We start from the raw sequence: 23,835 nt of genomic DNA, 5'->3' as shown, positions 1-23,835 counted from the left end.
GGTGTATTCCAATATCGTGGAAAGTACTACTGACTTTGGTCTCAATAAGTAGACATGCATTGTCATGGAAATTGGCCAGAGAACAAATCCCTTTTGACTTTGATGATCCCTTGATTTGTTACCGTCATCAGGCCTAAAATAATAATTTATCCAATACATGCAAAACTAATGACCATCAGCCTCAGCCATTTAGTGTTGCTAGCACATTTTAGCATGCTAATATGCTAAACTGACCATAGTAAATATACCTGCTAAACAGCCAGCATGTCAAAACATGACATAACATTGTCATTGTCCACCTTTTAGCATGCTGGTAGTTTCTTATTGGCTTTATCCCAGCAATGTACTGTACTGTGCCAGGCTAGCTTGCTGGCATCAGCTCAAAGCATGCTGTGCCTAAGCACTAGGGCTGGCTATCGGTATTCAATGCTTTGAAGGTATAGAACAAAATTATCCAGTACCTACTAGTACGTGTGATTGGCCTACCCTAACCCCAACCCTAACCCTACCACAGCAGCTAGTGGTGGAGTGGAGCTTTGACCTAGAGTCAGGACATGGTTAGCTTAGCTTAGAATAAAGACACAGGGGGGAAAGAGTTAGTCTGGCCCTGTCCAAAGTTCACTGATAGACATGTTGGATCTGGTTTGCTTTATCTGTACATGGGCAGAAATATGAAGACAATTTGTGGCTTTAGGGACAGCCAGGTGTCCAGCAGTTCTGGAAGGGGGTCCAGCTTTAGCACAGGTTGCCAGACACCATTGGTAAGAACAGGTTTGGGTCTCCCATGTCAATACTGTTAGCTAATCGCTCTGTTTTTCAGAGATAAGCCTTGGGCTTAAAATTATTCTTAAAAGTAGTTTATTTATTGACTTACAGATCAATTGAAGATTTTTTAAAGTAATTTGGCAATGTTATGTAATGTGGCACAAAAGCTGATGTTGTTTATGGAAAGAGGCTAGTGATGGCCCAGTGAGTGGTGCGTTCACCCATTCACGTCTAGGAAAAGTCCTTGTTGATGTCAGGGTCTATCAGTCGTCAAGTTTTCCTGCAAGTTGATACACTTGGACAAAACTGATGGTGGTCAGAGTAACCACTGCGTGCTGCACATGACAGATGGGCTCAGCTAGGCTGGGCTCAGACAGTCTGAGACACTTGGCTTGGTGTGGCTGGGTGCATGGTAGCCAGCAGCAGCCATGCTCACTGAGTATTTATGGCCCACCATTATTCCTATACCTCCTTAATCCAGTATAGAGGACTTAAGCGTCATTGTTTGCTCATTTGACTGTGTGGGTGCCATATCCCAAAGCTGGGCTTAGGATTAGTCAGGCATTGTGTCAGTAGCTTGTGATGATGCTGGGGAGGGGGATGGGGCTGCCTGATTAAACAGAGGCAGCAGAAACAACAACATGAGCCTTCATTTGATAAGAGGGACTGCAGTAAGGTAGGTGGGATTCCACAAGGACACCGAGTCTGATTCTATAAAATCCATGAGATACTTTGGCATTTCTATAAGATCTGTTGACTCATTTTGAATTGATGAAGCCTTGCCTACCAGCAGGAGAGGCATTTAGGTAATCTAACAATGCAGAGAGTGCTCTGGAAATAGTCATTCTCCTCATTTCCTTTGATGTGTACATACATTTAACGTGAGCCAGAGCTGGCTGAGAAGCATGACAAATCGCTGGAGAGAGTTTCTTCTCCCCGCGTTTTTCCCAAGGGTCGGGCTGGCGGTATGGGGTAGTAAAGGGGTGGGAGATTTTGGCATTCCTTTTGGAACTCTGCACTTGACCTACTTTTCATTAATGGAGATTCTGGGTGAATAAGATAGCTGTTTAGCTCATGATGAAAAGCATAAGGACGTTTGGTTAAAGGCTGCGGACAGGGTAGGATGCAGTCACATCCACTTACCACCACGGGTGTGTGCGTTTTGTGTTTGGGTGAGGCTGCTGGTTGGACGGGCTGGCTGAGTGGAGAGCAAGATGAGCTTGGTGACACAAACACCTTTTGAAAAATGTTTTGTGAAAGCACTGCTGGGAGGTTTCCAATGCCCTCCGCTCATGAATCCAAAAAAGGCAATTTTCAAGATGCTCGGAAGTCTAAAGGGGATATATTGTATGAAGAGCATTCACATCCATCATGCTGAGTGGAGATGAGCTAGCCTTAGGTGAGGTAACCTCAGAAGTTTGGCTGTGTACAGTGACATCAGGTGAAAGAGAGATATGTGAACACTGTCCAGCAAGAGGGGAAAGAGGAGAGAAACTGTACTAGGCTGTGTCAATTAGAGAGTCTTACTTCTGAGGTCCAACTGACATCAAAGAGAATTATTCAGGGCCCACCCTATTCCCTTTATTTTATTATGGCCATTCTGACCTCTCATCGAGACCACAATGTGTTTCACCAATTAGCCTTGCTACGTGGATGCAGCTGATATGTTGACAGAGCACGAAAGGTGGCACAATGTGTTGAGAAAATATTCACCCCAGCACATTAATATATGATGGCTGTATCTGACAGCAATGGATTTCTCTAACCCCTAAGGCCATATATATATATAGAATGTTCAAATTGGATATATAGATGTTTCACAATAATATTTTTGACCATCTTAACCATCTTCTCCTCTCCTGTCTCATTTTTCCTTCCTCTCTTATTCTCTTTCGTGCTCATGTTCCCTCTTTCTCATTCGCTATTTGAAGCAACTATTAGTGTTTTAACACCACAGGAAAGCGGCTTCATTGAAATGCAATGAAAACTGCACAGAGAAGGCAAAGTTAACTAATGGGCTCAAATTTTCAAACGAATGCAAGATTAAAGTCAATTGAATCTCCCATTGGGTTTTGACTGAAACCCTTTGAAAAGAAGCCCCACAGTGGGTTTCCGAAATGAAAAATAGGGCTTGTTCTAAAATATTAATAACATTTTATACCCTCATTACAGCAAGCAATAACATTTGTTCAGAAAACTTACTTCTATCTTTACCTTGAGGTGGTTCATGTGCTGCAGATAGGACGGGAAGGTGGTGTCTGTTCACCTCAGCCTCTTCCAACACGGCTCTGCAGATGCTACACATTGACACATCACATAATGGGACATCATTGCAAATATGCCATATTCATATTTGATCTGCAGCTCTAAACTCTGCTGTCTTCTCTGATGCTATTTCATTGTGATCAGTTTTTTTAAGCCCTGATCCAGATAAAATGAATGAGAGGGAAGACATTTCTCTGACAATATTATGGTGTCTTGGCTGCCAGAAGAAAAAAATAATAAGAAAAGAAAAGCCGGGAACGGAACTACAGAATAACCAAACAGAAGAAAGAGAGCTGAAGCAAAGGGGGAGGGAAGAAAGGAAAAAAAGAAGGTGTTGTCTGACTCAAAACCTTAGAGAGAGAGCTACATGGATTCCTTGGAGGGTGTTTTTTTCCCTTCCTTTGCACTATTATTTAAGGAGCACACACAGCAGATCCTGCATCAACTACGATGGCCTAGTTTTTCAACTTTATATACCATGAATTAAATATATTTTACAATACGTGCCCACATTCCCATAAATGAAGTACGCATGATAAACGAACAACATAGAACACATTAGGGAAAGTTGCTCTCATTCTTTGACAACATATTCAACAACTCTTTGTCTCAGGCTCACATTCTTACGTGCCTACACACACACACACACACACACACACACACACACACACACACACAGTGCATATTCGTTCTCCCTGACTGTCTTTGGAGGATTAAAATTTGTCAAAACTCACATTCAAGCCTGAGACAAAGAGCAGCAGGCCCACAGGAGTGACAGGAGGAAGATCTCAAAACTCTTCCATCGCCTGTAATGGGCTAGAAGTCATTAAAAACATCACTGCCGGCCTAATTAAGACGGGACATCTGGTCTTTCCTCACAGAATGGATCGCAGCAGAGTACAAATAACTCCTATGACAAGTTGAGAGGTGTCATACATCTCAGTGATTGTCAGTCAACATGGGAGTTATGGAGCTCTTTCATCATTAACGAGCAAATGCTTTGTTTTTGCCGTATGATTAAAAAAAAAAACAGTAAGATAAATTAATAAAATAAAGATTTTGACTTTTTTCTGTGTCTCCTTATGCTGCAATCTTCCTTTTATGTTGCTGCCAATTAGTTGGAGTAAACTTTACTCTGTCTTTGATGATACCAGTCTTTGCATGGAGGAAAAGTTGGCTGGAGTCTTCTGGGCAGCAGTCGGTCATTGTCATAAAATGGGTCACTCACTGAATCAGCTGTTGCAGCATAAATAAGACCTGATATGAAGTAGTTATGGTGACGAAATTATCAAAATACGATTTAGTTATACAACATGTATTTTAGGTGTCTAAATTACGGCATAACTGTTTGTTTTCCGTCGAATAATGACCATGTTATTTCTCTAATTTGATAGTAAGGTTTATTACATATTTTAATGTAAAATAAAGTGCAACTTATTATTCATGACACCATTTGATAGTGAAATCAAACTTAATGACATATTTAGGACAAGTCCAGATGTTTCACTTTAGTTAAGGTATAGGAAAATATTCATGTCCCATGTTAACATATAAATCTAAATAGGTCCTTTAGGTTGTATAATTAGGCCTGCTATGACATATTTATGACAAGTTTGTTGTCTTGCTTAATGTAAAGTTGTCATGACATAAAGATCTCAAACAAAGTCAACTTTTCATTTAGCGTTCCCCAATGACAACAGTCATAAACCTTAAGTAAGAGTCCTTAGTTAACACAACAGGTGTCATGTCATGGTTATGAAGGTGTCATGTCATTCTTATTCATGCCCATCAAATAAAGTGTCCCTGTACGTTTCTAAGGCTTAACAACTTAATTGTTATTAATGCCTCAAAAACACAGTGTGCAGTTTTTTACAGGGTACTAACATTTTCATTCAATTAGTTAATTTTTATTAAGTATGATATGTCAGATAACTAAATCGTATTTTTTATTTTGTCCAAATAACTACTTCATATCATGCCTTATATATGCTGCAACAGCTGATTACATATATGTTGTATAACTAAATCGTATTTTTTAAATTTTGTTCATAACTACTCCATATCAGGCTGCAACGGCTGATTACATATACAGTATGCTGTAATTAGTTCATGAATGCTAGGGGATTTTACATATCAGTCTGTCTGTACCTGAATGTTGTTGTATTGTCCCCAACAGGTCCCTCTTGAGAATAAGATCCCATGTCTCAATGAGATTACCTGTATAAATAAAGGGTAAAATAAATAAATGACCTAGCTCAGTTTTGCGTCATGTAGCAGCTAGATTTTCACACACTGGCTGGAAGCAAAACACTATTTATTTAGCATTAACAAAGAATCTAGTCAGACACCGAATAAGCAAATGCATGAAAATAATTGGAGCCCAAGGGGTAAAATTTGTTCTCTTGAAACGATGATTATTCTTATGGTCTTTGTGTGCTAACGGTGAGCCACAGAGGGAGAGCACAATCCACCATAATATTTTCATCAATAACCATTTGTGGTCGTCTGTGGAGGCAGCTGTATTTCGTGCATGTCATCAGCCTCACTGTTTATACGAGTTACATGGCTCCTACCATGGGGTGTTCCTTCCATTTACCTCATGGGTTAATAAGGCCGTTGTAAAGCTTGGGGAAAACGTCAGTATGGTTTATGTTTAGTATTATTTGTAATATATGATGCTACTTTGGTTTCCGGAAGTGCTGGGTGGTATGACCAAAAATTTGTATCACAGTATTTTTTAAGACTCTGGCGGTTTCACGGTATATCCATGACATTTTCTTTCTTTTGCTTGGCTGGGTCTTGATATAGTTTTGGCTTATTTTACTGTCAGTATTCAGTAGCGTAAGAATATAAAAAGAAATGTTTCAATGTCATCATGTTTTACTAAAAGTTTCAATTACTAACGGGTAATTAAATAAGGATTTGCTTGGCTCCACAACATTAATTAACGTTATGTGAAGGAGAGCACATGAAACAGTTAAAGAATATAAATTATTTTTTAATTGTGCAAAATACAAAATTGTAATTTTAAACTTAACCCTTGTGTTGTCTTCCCGTCAAAAGTGAAAAGTTGTTGCTTTTTTAACTCAATGTTCTTAGCTTTTTCTCACATTCTTGTCCCTTTTTTCAACACATCTGCCACTTTTTTTCAATGTTTGTAACTTTTCTAACATGTTTAAGACTACGTAACACTGACTTATTAACTTTAGTTTTACAGTTATTTTGGGAATTTATTGTCAATAAACCTCATTTATAGGAAATTATGCCTAATCTTTGAGTTGTAAAAGCAGAAATTAGGAATTATTTAGACTAAAATTAAAGGAATGGATGTTGATGGAGAATCACAGAATGGAATATGTCAACTTTTACTCAATACTATTTGGAAACCTGTTCATTTTTTTTCCAATACTATAAAATTGAATAAGATACCGGAGAATTTCGGTGAGGAAAAACATCTTAAATCCAGCGTTTTAATCATTGGTCTCAACCTTTTCCGATGGTCTGTTGTTTTACCGTAGGTGGATTATTATTGTGTTGCTCCGCTGCATAATTTAGGTGACAGGTCTTAACGTTAGCACGACTAGGGCAATTTTTTAAAACCAAAAAACCTCCAAACAACAGACACGGCTCCTCTTTTGGGCACAAGTTCTTCTGTGTCATCATGTTCTACTAGACTTTTGACTTTATTGGAACCCTAATGACTCCGCAGCCGTTCCGCAACTGGTGAAAATGGGGGGTTACGTTGAAAAGGGTGCGGTGAAAGTGTATCGCGCGGCATGGCGTTCCAAACGTTAATCATATACACCAGTGTGGCGGTATATTAAAAATTCATATTATAATGAAAATATACACCGTTATTCTTTGTACATTTTGTGTCTTTTTCAAAATAATTGTGTCTTGGTAGCCTGCCTGGGCTAAAAAAATCCATGTATGACACAATAATACAACTTGAATCAAATCATATAGGAAGCTGCCTCTGTAGATTCACGCCAATGTTGGAATTTACAGTAAAACTATCTATCTATCTACCTATCAGGTGTAATCAATACATAGGCCTACATCCCTTGTTTAGACCTTGATTTAAAGATATATCATAGTGAGAAAATACCTTAACGTCAATGCAGATCATATCAATGCCGGTATTTAACTTCTTATGCCACGATTATAGCAACCGGATACTCATTCAAAGTATTTATGGTGAATTTAGTAGTATTTTATGGAGTTGTAAACTGTTCCAGAGTGTGGGAGCATTGGCAGAGAAAGCCCTGTCCCCAAAAGTCCGCAACCTGGTGTGGGGGGTGTCTGCAGGTGTTGTGATGGAGGGGATCTGTTAGGTATATTGGTGAGAGTCCATGGAGAGATTTGTAGGCGTACAGGGGGATCTTTTAGGTGATGCGTAACTTGACTGGCAACTGGAGCTGTTGGAGGATTGTAATGATATGCTGCCAAGGCCTAGTGTGGGTTAAAACCCTGGCAGCAGAGTTCTGGACATACTGGAGTCTGCTAAGGGCCTAAGTGGGCAGTCCAGGCTGTTTACTATTGCAGTTATCCAGAAGGGAGGGGATGAAGGCATGGAGGAGTGTTTCTCTTACTGAATGAAATTGTGAGATGTTTCTGATGTGGTAGAAAGCAGTCTTGGTGATGTTGTCAATGTGGGATTAGAAGGAGAGAGTGGAGTCCAGGAGGATGCCCAGGTTGCGCACCTCAGGAGATGATGGAATCCACAACACACGGAGCAGCCATTCTCAACCAAGGCCCAATCACCAACTTTCCTGAGCAGTGGTGCAGGGGCCACCACCATGAGTCTTGTCTTATTACTGTTGACTTTGTGTAGGTTTTTAGTCATCTGCAGGCTGTTGACAAGTTGTTTGTGTGGGAGCTGGGAGCTGGGGTTTGGGTTGATATAAAGTTGGGTGTCATCAGCATAGCAGTGAAAAGGAAGTCCATTTTTATGGATGTTATGACCTAGAAACAGAATGCATATGGTGATCTGCAGAGGACCATGCACAAGCCCTAGAGCATGCCATGGTTGGTGGGTTCTGGATCAGAGTTGGAGGCATTTTGGGTGATGCATTTTTTCCGGTCTGTGAGGTAGGCTTGGAACCAAGACAGTTCTGTGCCACAGAGGCTAATAAGCTCAGAAAGGCGGTGGAGAAGGTTTGTATGGGAAACTATATCAAAAGCTGCAGAAAGGTCAAGGATGAGGATGGCCATTGTCGGCAGCAAGCGGGAGGTCATTAGTGATTTTGATGAGGGCGGTCTCAAGGCTATGATGGGTTCTGAAACCAGAATGGAGGGGTTTGCAGAGCTCATGATGTTGAAGCTGGGCAGCCACTGCTCTTTCCAGGATTTTGCTGAGGAAAGGGAGGTCGGAAATTGGATGATAGTTGTTGGGGTCATCTGGGTCTAAGCCTGGCTTTTTGAGAGTGGGGATGACTGGATGCCTCTGCTGTGATGTATTTATGTTTTCCACTGGATGGCAGAGGATGAGAAGACAGGCCTTGACCATGGTGATGGGCATTGGGTCAAGGCTGCTGGTTGAAGTCTTGGCGGAGATGACCAGTTTTTTTACTTGGTCGGCATCAAGTGTAGAGAAGGCAGATAGGCTGCACTGATGTGAGCGGGCAGAATGGTGAGAATCCTGTTGGGGCAGTGTGGGGCAGGGGGAGAGCCCAGGAGTCTGGAGCTGTCGCTGGATGGTGTCCACTTTCTCCTGGAAGAAGTCCAGTAACCTGGAGCAGAGGTGAGCTGTCTCTGAGGATTTCGCGGCATTGGGAGGTCTTTTCAGTTTTTGCCTGAGAATGGGCTTCTTTGTAGTTTGTGGCTCTCAGGCCAACATCCTGGGGTCTTCCTGCGGACCGCATGGGTGAACCAGAGTGCAGGACGAGAGAAAGATACATAACACGTGGTGAGAAGAGCTACAAAGTCCAGGCTGAGAAAGAGGGCATGCCATCAACTGTTTGGTAGGGGTGGTGGCTGGCATGGTGGGCCACTAGGGAGTCAGATACTCTGGACGTACGGTACACACCAATTTGATGTTCCTGGTTGGATGGGCCGTTTTATGCATTACTTTGGGTGAGGCACAGGAACCAAGAATAGGATGACATAGTGGTCAGAGACAGCCAGGTCAGTGCACTGCAGGTAGGAGGGGGTTATGCCAGCACAGCACACCCGGTCCAGGGTATGCCCTTTGCCATTTATGGGTTCTTTCAAATTGAAGCAGTCTAGCAATGGTAGAAAATTAATAGCAAGAAAACAACTATTGGAATACACATGGACGTAAAATCACCCAGCAGGATTGTAGACGGGGATTTTGGGCAAACAGTGGCAAGGGTGAGCTCCGATAGGAAGAAGGCGGAAGACAACTACCTGTCAACATTAAGTGAACACAGTCAAAGGAGGTGGTATTTACTGGGATATCTTTGCTTCTGAATGTAGCCATAAACTGAGGGAGTGGCATGCTTGAGTGTTACAACTTCTTGCTGATTCTGCCATGTCTCTATAAGATAAGACAAACAAGCAAAATGTGATTTTCCAAGATGAAGTCATGGATAAGGAGGGCATTGCTATTTATTGAGCGAATGTTTAGCAGCATGAATGATGTCCTGGTTAGTGTATTATCAGGGGGGACAGTAAACAACAGTTTGCATTGATAACGTTGGCAACGCATGGCACTATGATGGGCAGCCCTATGGACATACGCCCTATGGACAACGACGCAGGTGATGGAGAGATTTTATCACCTCAAGGCAACTCTGAGATGTATTTGAGCTAAGATTTACAAGTTCCACTGCGGTATGTTAAATTATAATTGTGGCCAAGGAGCAGGAAGGAGTTGTTAGCATCCTGGCCCGGTTTTCTAATTCCATAACAGTGACAGGAGGCCAGTATGACCACAGCTCAGCGAGAAAAAAAACATCTTTTGGATTGCAGTTTCAGCAACCAGCAGAAATGGACCAGACAGAGGATCCACGGTAGGTCGCTGAACATCTGATGGTGCAGAAAGTTTGCAGCGGTAAGCAGCGTTAGACGTGACAAACACAGCAGAACAGAGCAAAACAACAATTATGACCTACATTAAGACAGAAACCTTTTCTTTGGCCGGGTACACCAACTCCAGTTTCCTGTGACAATAGTCCTCAATCAAGGTAGACGAAGGAGGGTTTGTGTTCGTGAGATCCCCTTGAAGGCGTGTATGCCCTCTGCGTTCACGCCAATACTCGCAGCTGGTCTCTGCACATGCTGCTTAATGTTGTACTCACACAAGCCATTCTTTCCCTCTCCCTAGGTTTTGTTTTACGCTCGCAGTTGCCTGTACAACTCTTGATTGTTGAATTGGTGCGCAAAAAGTAATATCTGCCTGTGTAAAATAATAATATAATTTGCTTGTGAGCATGTTCTATCAAGCTTGGGGGATATGACCTGAATCTGACGTCATACCTTCCTTTTGAATGATGATTCTGTATTTATTGTAAATCAGATCTTCAAGTTTTCATTACAACCCATGGATCCCAAGGGTTCTACTGGAGAGGACAACTTGGATCCTTTCTTTTTCAAACTGCTCCACTTATTACTGGGCAATTAACTAAAATGTTCAACCTTTGTATTTTAAGAGGCATATCAGGCAACATCAACTGAAAGCTTGTTTATATACACTGCGGGGTGATCTCAAAGAGAGTGTGTGTCCAAGTAGAATTATCTTGGTATCTAGCTAGATGAGAATATCTTATTATAATACCAAATTGATTATCTTATCATCAATTTGAAGCAAAAACGTGGCTTCCTTTAAAGAAACAAAGCTTCCCTCTGTTAAGTAGAAAAATAATTGTTGATGCAGTTTTCTTTTCCGTTCTTGATTATGGTGACAATGTTTTTATAAGTGCTTCTCTCTCCAACCTTAAATGCCTGGACACAATTTATTTTTATGCTTTCAGATTCATCCCTGGAGACAGCTATAATACTCATCACTTTGTACTCTATGCAAAAGCCGGTCTATCATCTCCAGCAGAGAGGCAAAAAAAAATCTTTTAAATGGAATGCTCCGTCCTTACATAGCTACGCTGTTAAAATGGAACTCGGGCCGTTATCTAACCCAACAACCTGGATTTACTTAAGGTCCTGAAGGTACAGTCAGAGCTAGGTAAATCAGTTTTCTATTTTTAATGCTCCAACAACCTGTAACAGGCTTCAACAGTCAGTTAAATTAAATTGCCTTGGGTCTTATGGATAGTTAAGAGCAATGTTTTTAAATAGTCATCTTTCTGGTCATTTAAATGTGATTTTATCCCGATTCTTTAGGGATTAAGATTAATTTCCTTTACATAATTGTTTTTAGTACAGTATCATTTCAGGTCATTGCATTCGTTTGTACACTGTGTTTGAAATTTCATTGGGTATTTATTTTCTGTAAACTCGTCTACATTGAAAATGGGGGCTCGGCCTCAATTGTATCTCTGAGAATAAATAAAGGTTGATGATAATTATGATAAATCTAAGCATTACATACATTATTTATGCAGTGACACTTATGGGAATTCCAATAAGAACGGTTAAAAAAATCTCTCAGATGGATTAAAAGGTTAAAATTGTATTGACCAAGTATTGAACAAGTCCTAAAAATCTTATTTCACTTACATTTTTAAAAACGTTTGCAGACTTGACGTAATGACATGATGCTCTTAAGATCCATCACAATACATGCAGTACAAGTCTGCAGTGCACACTTTACATTTAGCCAATTCCCAAATAAACCAACCATATTAGGTACCACATCAAATTAAGCAAAAAGTAAAGATCAATATGTATAAAAAGATTTGCCATCACTGAGGGAATACATATTTTCAGTCATTTGCCAGACATTTGTGTCCAAAGAGATGCACAGTCCAGTTTTTTCTATTCTAAACACGACACACCTGACAACATGGGGATAGGAGGAGTTGGTAATTGAACCACGGATCCTTTTGGACAACTTGACCTACCGCTGCCCAACACATTTTGATGTCAACACAGTGAGTTAAACTTAGTTTGTTTGCATAGAATTTGTAGATTTGTAAGTACAGATAGTAAAAAGTACTAGAGTAATATAGTGTCTAGTATGTACTGTGTAGTACTGTTTCTTAACCTCTCTGATAAGCAACAATCCAATGGGAAGTCCATTCTTAACTGTTAAAAATTGCTCCATCAGTGCAATGTACTAGCACAGGAACACTCTCAATCAATACCATATCCTACCCCAGACTTCGGATAAAGAGCTATAATAACAGACTGATAGAAGTACTTATTTAGTCTAAAATAAGGCAATTTCTATGTAAATCGGCGATAAAGCAGAACTTTAACAAATGCATAAGCTTTCCTATTATTGACATGTGGTAGTCGAAAATCGTTTAGCTGCTTCTTAGCAAACATTTTATCTCCACAAGTATTTGCTTATCCTCCTCTTATATTAATGTTTCCTGCAATATTAAGCTGTCCTCCCAGGAGATAAATATCTGCTGTGTGGCAGCCATTCACACTATACCCTTTGATTATTTAGCCAGGTAATTCCTTCATAGACATAGAGCTGTAGCTGAGCAGACACACGATATTAACGGCTAGCAGAATATCAATTTCAAATTGAACCTTGGATGCATTATTGATTGACCGCTGATATTGTTCTCTGGAAATAAGTGCCATTGGGTTATTGTTTAATATGAATGATAATGCCAAGTCTCTATCTGGAAATAAGGTCCCTGTGTCCTACCCCAGCCTTTGGAATAAGCTCTGATTGACTCAATTGATACTGTGGGATTGCGAGGGAGGCAATACCGGTGGAGGCTAAGGTTCCTTCATTATTATATCCACATAGACAGCGCAGAGACACATACAGTATATGATTGGATATTTTTTCTTTTATTACATTTTGTTGTTTGTGTACAACTTTTGTGCTTGTTTTACTGTGGCCTACTAAGCAGCATTAAGATGAATGGGTTTCACTATCAATAAGTTCTTACCACAATTATTTCAGAACATTAACATAGTCCTTACCAAACGATCACTGAGGCATGTTTTCATGCATTTGACATTGTGTACAACTGGTTGCAGGCCTTAGAACTTATGTATGTCCTAGTTCCAGGTTGGATCCAATATATGGGTAAAATCAACATCAATTGTGGTCGGACCCAACAAAACAAAGACGTTGGGCCTTGTGCAACATTTCTATATTTCTATTACAAACCGCTTACTTAAGTCATGTCACTAGGGCTGGCAATGTAAGTCAGTCAGTTGGTCAGTCCACCAATTTGGTCCAGACTAGAGCTTATTTATGGGGCGCCGTTTGTAAAGCGGCTCACGCTTAAAATAACAGCAACATTTTGTCACATTTCGCTTTAAATAATGTTAAAAAAACTCATATGAAATTTTGAGGGTCACTTTCTTGAACATTTACAACAATATTTGTCAACTTGGAAATATTTTAAATAGTTAAATCATATTAAATGTTAAATCTAAATCTAAATGTTAAATCTAAATGTTAAATCTAAATATTAAATCTAAATCTAAATGTTAAATCTAAATCTAAATATTAAATCTAAATCTAAATGTTAAATCTAAATATTAAATCTAAATCTAAATGTTAAATCTAAATGTTTCGGCTGAAACAAAATATATAGCTAATCTGTAAATTAAACGCCGGTAACCGGAAGTACCATAGTAAAACCTCGAGGAGGTCAGTGTATGTTTATATTGTCAAATAAAAAATAAAAATCATCTCATCCGGGGATGGACTCTTGAACTTAACGTGATAATAACTAAATAAAATAATAAACACAGTTGGGGAAACTGTATTTGAAGAGTTCTTTGAGTTTTTAGTGTCACTTTTATGAATGGTGTCGGACTTTTAGCCACTAAAGCCAGCCACGATGTTAATGTTAACATTAACATTTAGATTTAGATTTAGATTTAACATTTAGATTTAACATTTAGGTGTAACATTTAATATTTGGATTTAACTATTTAAAATATTTCCAAGTTGACAAATATTGTTGTAAATGTGCAAGAAAGTGACCCTCAAAATTTCATACCAGTTTATTAAACATTATTTAAAGCTAAATGTGACAAAATATTGCTGTTATTTTCAGCGTGAGCCGCTTTACAAACGGCGCCCCATACTTATTATTACAGTTATTCCCAGCACCCAAAGAGTGAGTCCTTATGACTTTGGTGATCCATACAGACCTACCATGAGGTTGAACTTTATTTCATTTTCAAATGTTGGATCACCATGAAATTTGGTACACAAATTCATGGTCCCCTGCAGATGAATTGGAATTCCATTGGTGATCCTGTGGCTTTTAAACTATGACGGTGGAGGTTCAAATGATGATGAAGATTAAAACATGTACAATGTTGAACTCAATCTAAAATGCAACTCACAATGATTATATGACTAACAATTACCAGAGGAAAAAGAAAATATCTTTAGCGTAACAACTTGTTGCAATTTGACTTTCAGTTCGATGAAACTCAATTAGAATCCCCATGTGGCTACTTCCCCCTTAAACATATATAAAATATATAAAAGGGCGGCTGTGGCTTAGTGGTAAAGCGGTTGCCTGCCAATCGGAAGTTTGGTGGTTCAATCCCTGGCCCTGCAGTCCCATGTCGAAGTGTCCTTGGGCAAGACACTGAACCCTGAGTGTGAATGTGTGTGAGTGTTTATCTGATGAGCAGGTGGCAGCCTCGGCCACAGTGTAAGAATGTGTTTCCTGTATAACGTAAAAGCGCTTTGAGTAGTTGTTAAGACTAGAAAAGTGCTATATAAATACAGAACATTTACATTTAAAATAAACCCAGCTTAAAACAACCTACGTTATTCGAACCAAGGTTCTAATCATTAACACAAAACTGAAATAACAAAAACTAGGTGGGAAAAAACATTGTCACAGAAATAAAAATAATAAAAAGGCATTACAAAAAGCAATAACAAAAACTGTAATGTCTGTTTGCACACATTAGACAAGCTATGCTAGCTTTGCTTTGGCCCTCTACCCCATGTGCAATATAAAATAATGGAGAGGTCTTCAGGAATCTGTTTCAGTTGGGCAAGATTTAGTTGATCTTTCATTTCAGCTAGTACTGCCCATGTTTCATGCTGTCCGGAGAAGAAGACATGTTTATGCAATGATTGTAATGCACGTAGCAAGACGCCAACAGCGGAAACAGATGAACAGTCCTGGAAGTCAAATGTTTGCTACATCATTGTTTAATCCCATCATTTGGAAAAGATGTTTCCATATCCCATTATAGCCCAGTCTCATGGCAATAACGTTAAATGGTCACGTTATGTAATTTATTGATTTGTGAACGTGACACGGTAATGGTGTTCATTTTGTGTAGTGATCGCAAATTTTAAAGTAACATATTTCAATGGGAAGCATATTTTGTGTTAACACTGCGATTACGGAAGCTGAGGTATGGGTAAAAAAACACAGGACTTTTACCCCGGAGAGCGGGGATCGCATGTTGCAATTCCTTCCTACAATTCTTTTCCTAACCACAACCGTCCTGTTGGTGTGTCCGCCATGTGGCGTTTCATTTCCCCGTTGTTGTATGCATTTTGCGCGTAGCGGTCCGTCCCGTTGTTGTGGCCGGCGTGTGGCTTTTCATTACCCCGTTGTGGCGTTTCATTTCCCTGTTGTTACGTCACCCAGAGCAGGTGAAAATAGTGACCTGTACACGTTCAAAAATCGCAACCTGTACACAAATCAATAAATCTAAATAACGTGATCATTTCACAAACTGCCGTGGGACCGGGCTGCCCATTTAGCAAATCAACTCTTTTTCAACAAAGGAAAACCCCTTTCTCAAGCGAACGTAAAAACCTTGCTGTTTCCATATAGTATTTCTAATGCCGTACTTTCAAATGTGCATAACAAAAGCTTTATGGAAACATGGCTACTGCAACAATTACACAACCAGGCTGCTCTGAAGCCAAGGAGGTTATATTGTATGGAAACCTTAGGCGGTTTGGGTTAAATCCAGTTGTCTGTCCCAAGCACTGGCTGCTCCTATAGCCAGTTGTCGGGCATTGATTTATTCATGCTGTTTCCTTTAAATATTCACATTGTGGCAATCTATGGATACATGCATTCTGTTTCCAGCGCAATAGACGAGATGATGCAACAGCCAAAGAAAAAGGACGAGGGGCAGTTAATTATTGAGTGAGTCAAAAAATAACCAGCAACATGTCTCCTTTGAGGAACATGAGCATAAGCTTTTTATACCAGGCCAATGATATGATGTGTGAATAAGAGCTGCTTGTGTCAGCGTTTACACTGGGGGCATATGTTGTCCTTTGATTTGTAGGACCTGTTGTTTCTGTAACTTAATGAAGGTAAGTCAGATATTTAACAGGTGTTGGTAATGCACGTTTTCGTACCATTAGCTCTTTGGAATTTCCAGCTGTGTAAGCCTTGGCCTACTTGACTGGCTTTTTTGGTTTACTGCATGTTAAAGAAAATGGTGTCCATAAACAGAAATTATAAATAACAGTGATATCAAATATACTGTACTTCAGATTACTGTCCTTATCTAGATATGTTGATTGAAGCGCACAACGTACTGCTGAGCAGGGTGTATTAATGAGGTTTTTCTACTCCGGTTGCGGTTTCACTTTGACAAATGTGGAGCAGTGTGTGGAGAGTGTAGAACATACTGTATGCATAGGCTTGTCAATCTGAAATAATACTGTTTGTATAACACAATATCAGATATCTGAGTTCAAGAGCATCCATTCCCATTTTTTTGGGGGGGGGGGGGAATTCAATGCTTGTAATTATGACAGTGAAAATGATATCACAAATGGAAACACAGAGTCCCTCAGATCAGCTGGTATCTTCTGCACCCACATGTCCAACTTCCGCAGTTTTGGGGACAGAGGCTTCTCCGGGGCCGCTCCCAGGCTCTGGAACTCGGTCCTCCAAGAGATCCGCACCTCTGATTTCTAGTCCCGCCTCAAGACCCGTCTCTTCACCTCTGCCTATCCATAGCCCCATACCCCCCTCCCTTCTCATCTGTGCCTGAATCTTGTTTTGTTTTTGTGTTGTTTTTATTATCTTCCTGCCCTCTAAGTGACTTTGAGTTTGTGAAAAGTGCAATTATTATTGCTATTATTATTGCTATTATTATTATTATTATTATTATTATTATTATTATTATTACATGACTTAACCTCTGTCTTCTCATTTTACACAATTGCAATTTCAGTAGATTTACTCCCTAACATTGTTGTCGAAACACAATAACAATGGAAACTTCCTGCTTTACTGCATTACTTCAAATACTAAGTTACTCCTCTAGTAAACTAGTATTCACATGAAAGAAAACATTGAGACCATTCAACAACCACACTAGGTAACAAATTAGGTAACATGTAAGGTTGCTGTGGACTCGTCACCAGGCTTCCTCAGTGATTGTTTATTTGCATACAGGTAAAGCTGCCGAAGCTGAACATGATCCAAAACTCAATTTCTCAGTTGAGTGTCAGTTTGGGAGCGTACATGCTACCACTCCTTCCTTCTAAAATTACTTGAAAAAGCTGTTGTTGGCTGCAGCTTGAAGACCTCCCGTGTCATGCCTCTCGGCTCATGCCCTCACTGTAGCGTGCTGTCTGCAAGCTTCGACTTTTCAAAATAAAAGCTTTCTTTGACTGTGAGTACAATTGTTTCTTCAGCAGATGTCTTCGTTACAACACGATGGAACTAGCTAAGCAGTTTTGTGTTTATATGTGCGGGCGGGATTTATTCCGTTTGGGAACTCGCACGGTCTCTTGCTGACTAAACAGGGAGGGACCCATCTGCTAGCGATGGTGGGCCATCAAACAAGACACTTTGAAAGACCCTCCCCTCAACAAAGAATAAAAAGACATGACCCTCCCCTATTTTCCTCCAGTGGTCTATTCCATAAATACCGAACGGTCCCTTAGGAATGAATAAACTGTTGACTCAATATCCTTCAAAGGACAGAACTAAACCCAGAGATAGTCATTGAATTGTTGTTTCTCACTCAATATCTTGTTTTAGTGCATCAATCTGAAGGCCAAACTAATGGAATTCTGTGGAGCAGACTGTCTGGCATATTCTGATCACTAGAAGATTGCAGTATTGACCAAATGTCAGGTATAGAGCAATGCAATGATTGAATAAAAGAGGATACATAATCGAAGCTGAGGCTGCCGCCCTCCTCACAACACCCCGAGAAATTCTCAAAATCACTAGCACACATAAATACATGTGCACAAACACTCACATATCACTGGCCATCAGTATGGGGTTATGTTTTTATTTTTTAATATGGTTCGAGCATATTCCTTTTCTAACCAGGTCAAATAATAAATGATCTATTAATAAAAGACAGTTTAATGCAGGGCAGTCCTACCAGGTGACAAAGCACACAGTGCATGATGTGATTGGCCAATGTAATGAAGGGATTACATGTCGGACAGTTACACTCAGTGGAAATAAAGAAATAATCCGAGTTACACTTGCTCTGTCCTTCAGCTGTTCCTTATAGCCTCTCTTCATCTGCACGTCGCTTTCGAGCCGCCCGTTCAGATGGTAGAATCCGTTTTGCTGAGTTTGTCAATGTCAAACATGAACATATGGGAAATTAAGAGAATGAATAAAAGCCAGACCTACTGCATCTGTAAAATTTTCCTAGATAACATCTGGTATTTGACACTAGAAATAAGTAAAATGTATTGAGCATTTTGAAATATAAAATAAGTCTGCACCGCATATGCAAAGGCTGACTAAAGTAGATGTTAACCCTCATGTTGTGCTCAGGTCAAATATTCCCATTTTCCTAAATCAATGTTCTTTTTAATGACCCAAAATAACATGATTGATTCCACACAACGCTCTTTGGCAAATCTCTACTTTTATTAATGTTGTTGTGTGATTCAATTTTTATAGCATTTAAAAAACAAATTGAAGTAGTTTTTAAATAGTGTTGAGTAAAAGTTGACATATTCCAGTCTGTGATTATCATCAACATCCATTCCTTTAATTTTAGTCTAATTAATTCCTAATTTCTGCTTTTCTAACTCAAACATTAGGTATGATTTCGTAAAAATGAGGTTTACTGACCATAAATTCCAAAAAATAACGGTAAAACTAAAGTTAATAACTTAGTGTTACATAGTGTTGTACATTGAAAAAAGCATTAAAATGAAAAAAGGGACAAAAACTTAAAAAGTTAAAAACAACAAAAAGTGTCAACAAAAGTGTAGCGTTGCAACAGGGGTTAATGAGATTGTTTTAAAAATACTGAACTCAAAATTAGCAATATAATAATCAGGATATGTAGCATGAACAAGTTGCAAGACATCCTGAATCTTGTTCGACCATGACTTCTTTCTATTATCCCAGTCATATGAATCTTCTGTCAGATCTTCCATGTGATCAAATAGTGTCTTTAAGTTGAGATAAACGTACAGGCTTTGGATAACATTTTAATTCTCAACAGAAAAGTGGACAACAAAGCCCCATCTGTTTCACACAGGCCATGAGCAATCCTCAGTATCACACACACTGTTTGATGGGAACAGTGCTTACCTAATGGACCTTCAAGAGCTTATTTGTTTGAAGCAATTATTCCAGGACGACGGTTTCCGTGAAGTTTCCCCTCAGACAGCAGACATTATTTGCATCTTGCTTTAGAGAATGACTGAAGGGTATCAGAAGACATTTCGCGTTTGTGCAGTTCTGCTGCTACCAATAAAGACATAAAAGGTAAGACTCTAGGGAAAGCCATCTGCCCACTCTGTGCATATAGAGGTGGAGGTTATCAACCAATCAGCTCTCAATGTGGGAACAATATCTCAAACATGAAAGAGAAGCTGGTCTGAGTCAGCAGCTGGTTTCTTTTTGGTGGCCCGGGCCTTTGCATCAAAATGGAGGTTGAAAAGCTGCAAAAACTGGGATACAATGATCATATGTCTTCATCCTTGCAACAGGGGCATAATTACAGATGACCTAGCTCCATTTAATACATCCTGACAGGCGGGGCTCATCGCTCAGTTTTTCCCGCATCCTGCGGTTTTCCCATCCGTAGTAGTCCAATTATTCTGCTTTCTCTGAGCCTTTTCAACCGCGCAGTGCCATCCAGTTTGGAGCATGTGTCAACATTTCAGCAAAGCAACAATGATACCTAAATGCCTATTAGATGTGTCACCCACAGTATCGTTAAAATAAATTGTCATTCAAAGACACATAGCTACAATGTGTTGACAACTGACACAAGACATGTAAGGACATTACACATCACATTCTCCTTTCTACCATTTAACTATTTGGGATTTCCAAACCGTCCCTGATCTTCAACCTACCCCAGACTGATCAGTGGAGTGAATTTTAAAACAGCCCTTAGCCAATCTGAAAGGAGCCTAAGATTGGAGGAAATATCAAAATGGCAACAGAAGATGATAGGCCCAGTGTGTAGCAAAGCCTGGATCTCTCAGTCTTATCCTTTGTGATTCCCTTCCCTTTTTTTCCAGCATATCAATTCCCCCAATGGATAAGAGTGAGAAGAGACAGCTCCTCCTGTTTCTGCTGTCTCTATTAGCTCCCTGGTGGATATGCCTGATGTGAAGTGACTCCAGCTATAATCTCCCACTAAGTTTGTATGTTCTACAACTTGGCATGATTTAACTCAACTTCTCTCACTCTTTTCTTAGAATTTTTTTCTTCCACCAGTGGCACTTCTAGATGAGACAACGAAGGAGCGATGCAATATCACGGCCTCGCACAGACTCAGTAATGCAGTCAACGGTATACGAGCAGCTGCTTTCAAACTGCTTATCCAGACTGAATCCAGGTGGGAAATCATCCCTTACAGTTTCCTTTTATAAGCGCTGGTTAGGGCTTAGCTCCGATGTGTTTATTCCGGCGCACAAATCACTTTCCCGAATGGTCAAAAGAACAAATAAATGATGGGAGTGACACCAAGTCTGGGGTCGACTTTCCAGATGGAGTCCCCTGTTATCATTATTGCTTTGGTGAAAAAAAGAAATGCTGCTCATTGTGATCTTGCGCCTGCCCTGCATAAATACACTCCACCACCTTCACTGGTTGAGTAATGTTCGGCTCTCTTTTCTCTAAGAATCAGAATAAGTCCACTTGACATAAGGAGCAGCATCCAATACCTCACGGAGAGTGATTCTGAAAAGGACTGAGGTGACTTGCTTCCTCCTGGATTCTTACTGTATAACAAGCTTGTCTCACAATGTATTCCTAGGGCGGTTGTCAACGACATACAGGTATAATGGAGCATTATCCAAGTTTTTGCCGGTCCCTCTGAGCCTGGGTTGGGGGTGTGGTGATCACAGGGGATTGACACACTCTTGTGCAGGGTCCCTTGGCACTCTGAGAGAGCAGTCAATTAAAACATGAAGGAGGAGAACGGGCGCTCTCAGCAAAAAATAAAAAAAATAAAATCCAAGTGAGATGTAAAGACTTTGAGTTTTCTTGTACATCAACCATTTTATCCTCCGCTGTGTGCTGTGTCTGAGGTAAAGCCCTCACTCTCATCCTGAGGGGCTTTGAACCCCAAAGCAGCATGAACCACATGCCTAATTTACAATTTGACAACACGATTCCCATCAAAAACCTTGCATGTCTGTACATTAGAGGCCACAAAATGATGAAGGTGACAGTAAATACTCTCCCCTGGATTGTTGGTGGTATGCAGAGAATAATGAAGAACAGACTTTGTTCTGCAAACATTTCTTAAGACTAAACTATTGAATGACAGACAGATTTTCCCATTTCACTCACCGTAGAAACATGCTAACAAAGTACATCCGAGCAGCTCAAGCCAATGGGGGAAGCTTAAGTAAATTACAAACCTGGGACCTCTCCTGTTTAGCTTACAATTCAATTCAATTCAATTTTATTTATAAAGTGCTAAATCATAACAAAAGTTATCTCATTGCACTTTCCATAAAAGAGCAGGTCTAGACCGTACTCTGTGATGTTATTTACAGAAATCCAACAGCTCCCACAAGAGCAAGCACTAGGCGACAGAGGCAAGGAAAAACTTCCTTTAAGAGTCAGAAAGAGAGACAGACAGACAGACAGACAGACAGACAGGGAAGAGACAGAGAGAGACAGAGAGAAACATGGAGAATTGTATCAGAGGGTGTCTAGCAGGAACATGGAGGCAGCAGGTGACTCCAACCACAGATCCAGACAACAGATCCAGAGCCAGAAACACCTGCAGGAAGCGATAGGAGGAGAGAGGAGTGGTGCAAAGGAGCACAAGACTCCGAGAAAGGGAAGAAGTCGAGTTAGTAACATGCATTAATGGGAGGAGGTTGCATACAGATGGAGATAAGGAGGAGGGAGAGGTGCTCAGTGCATCGTGGGATGTCCCCCGGCAATCTAGGCCTTTAGATGCATAACTAACTAACAGGTAAATGACTTACCATTGCACAGGGTGTGAAGTTCAGATGTATGCAGATGACACTGTAATGTATGTCCATATATAAAACAAAGCACAAGCAGCTTCTAAACTCAGTGCAACAATGGTCAATCTAACCATAATGTTTTTACAGTGATTCACAACTGTTTCTTAATGTCAGAGAAACTGTCAGCATATTTTTTACAACGACAGGACACACACTCAGCATCTGACTGTGATCCCAACATCTGTGTTTGAAGAGATCATCCAAGTTTTCTCTCATGTCAAATATCTCGGTATAATTCTTGACACTACCTTGTCTGCCAAAAAACAAGTGAAAAAAGTCATGTAAATTGCAAACTAAAATCTGGCTAATTTTCTCAATGAAGTTGCCTAACTAATACAGCAGCAAAACTGTATTTAGATGCAATTATCATCCCCCACTTCATTTACTGTACGACAAGCTGGACTCAAGCAACACTTTCTCTTTCTATGTACAAACAGGCTCCCAAACCACAATACTTACCTTCATTGTAACATTCTTGACAACTATGACATCCTTACTTGGGGAAATGTAAATACATACAATGACACCTGCTAATCATTAAGAAACTAAATGGCAAAGCTGATTTCATTAGCCCTCCTGTTGTCCTCGCGTCAAATTTGACCCGCTTTCAACTAGTTTCTACATCAGAAATTTGGGTTTCTTGCAACCAAATTAAAGTGGATGGTTCCGTACAACCCTCTTCACAAGTAATATAAATGATCAGTTCACTACTTTCATTGAATTTGGTTATTTCATTCAATTTCATAGCATTTAAAAAAAAGAAAATAGTAAAAGAACGTTGAAAAAAATGTCAGAAAAAGCTTCCGAAATATTGGTCAAAGTGGCAAGAACGTAAAAAAGTGGAGAGAAAACACATTGGGGAAAGCTGCAAAAGTTTTGAAAAAGACAACAACATTTTGGTCAGTTCCTTTAGCCGATTATGATTTTCTGTAAACCCTCTCCTATGTCAAAAAGGTATAACTATTTTACCATCTTATTAACTTGTAATGGCATTTAAATATTCTATCAAGTTCTTCATAGTGTGTATTTATTTTATTTTATTCTCATTGCTAATTACTGCTCTCCATGTCTCAAGAAAATGGCCCTTGTGTTGGCTTTACCGTCGACCATGCAACTTTACTTTTCTGTGTGAAGATTAAACTTTTTTCAATGTTTTGATGCTCTTTTTTCGATACTTTTGTCGCTTTTCCCGAAGTTTTGGAAATGTTTTGACATTTTAGTCCGTTTTTGGGTCACATTTTCTAATGTTTTTGACAACTTTTTCATCAATATTTTATCAAATGTTATAAAATTGACAAAAAACA

General features: G+C 39.7%; 1 long non-coding RNA gene across 1 annotated transcript; it reads right to left on the bottom strand.

The window, feature by feature from the left end:
- Positions 1-5,311: 5,311 nt before the first annotated feature.
- Positions 5,312-23,322, bottom strand: LOC117938990. The gene is made up of 3 exons (XR_004655512.1): positions 23,179-23,322; positions 14,907-14,910; positions 5,312-5,322 (listed from the first exon to the last, which is right to left on the bottom strand). It is a non-coding gene; the product is annotated as an uncharacterized LOC117938990 (long non-coding RNA).
- Positions 23,323-23,835: the final 513 nt, after the last annotated feature.

The sequence above is a fragment of the Etheostoma cragini genome, chromosome 23 (genome assembly GCF_013103735.1).
Source record: "Etheostoma cragini isolate CJK2018 chromosome 23, CSU_Ecrag_1.0, whole genome shotgun sequence".
Lineage (NCBI taxonomy): Eukaryota > Metazoa > Chordata > Actinopteri > Perciformes > Percidae > Etheostoma > Etheostoma cragini.
Note: the sequence above shows the minus strand (reverse complement) of the source record. Positions and strands in the feature narration are given on the sequence as shown.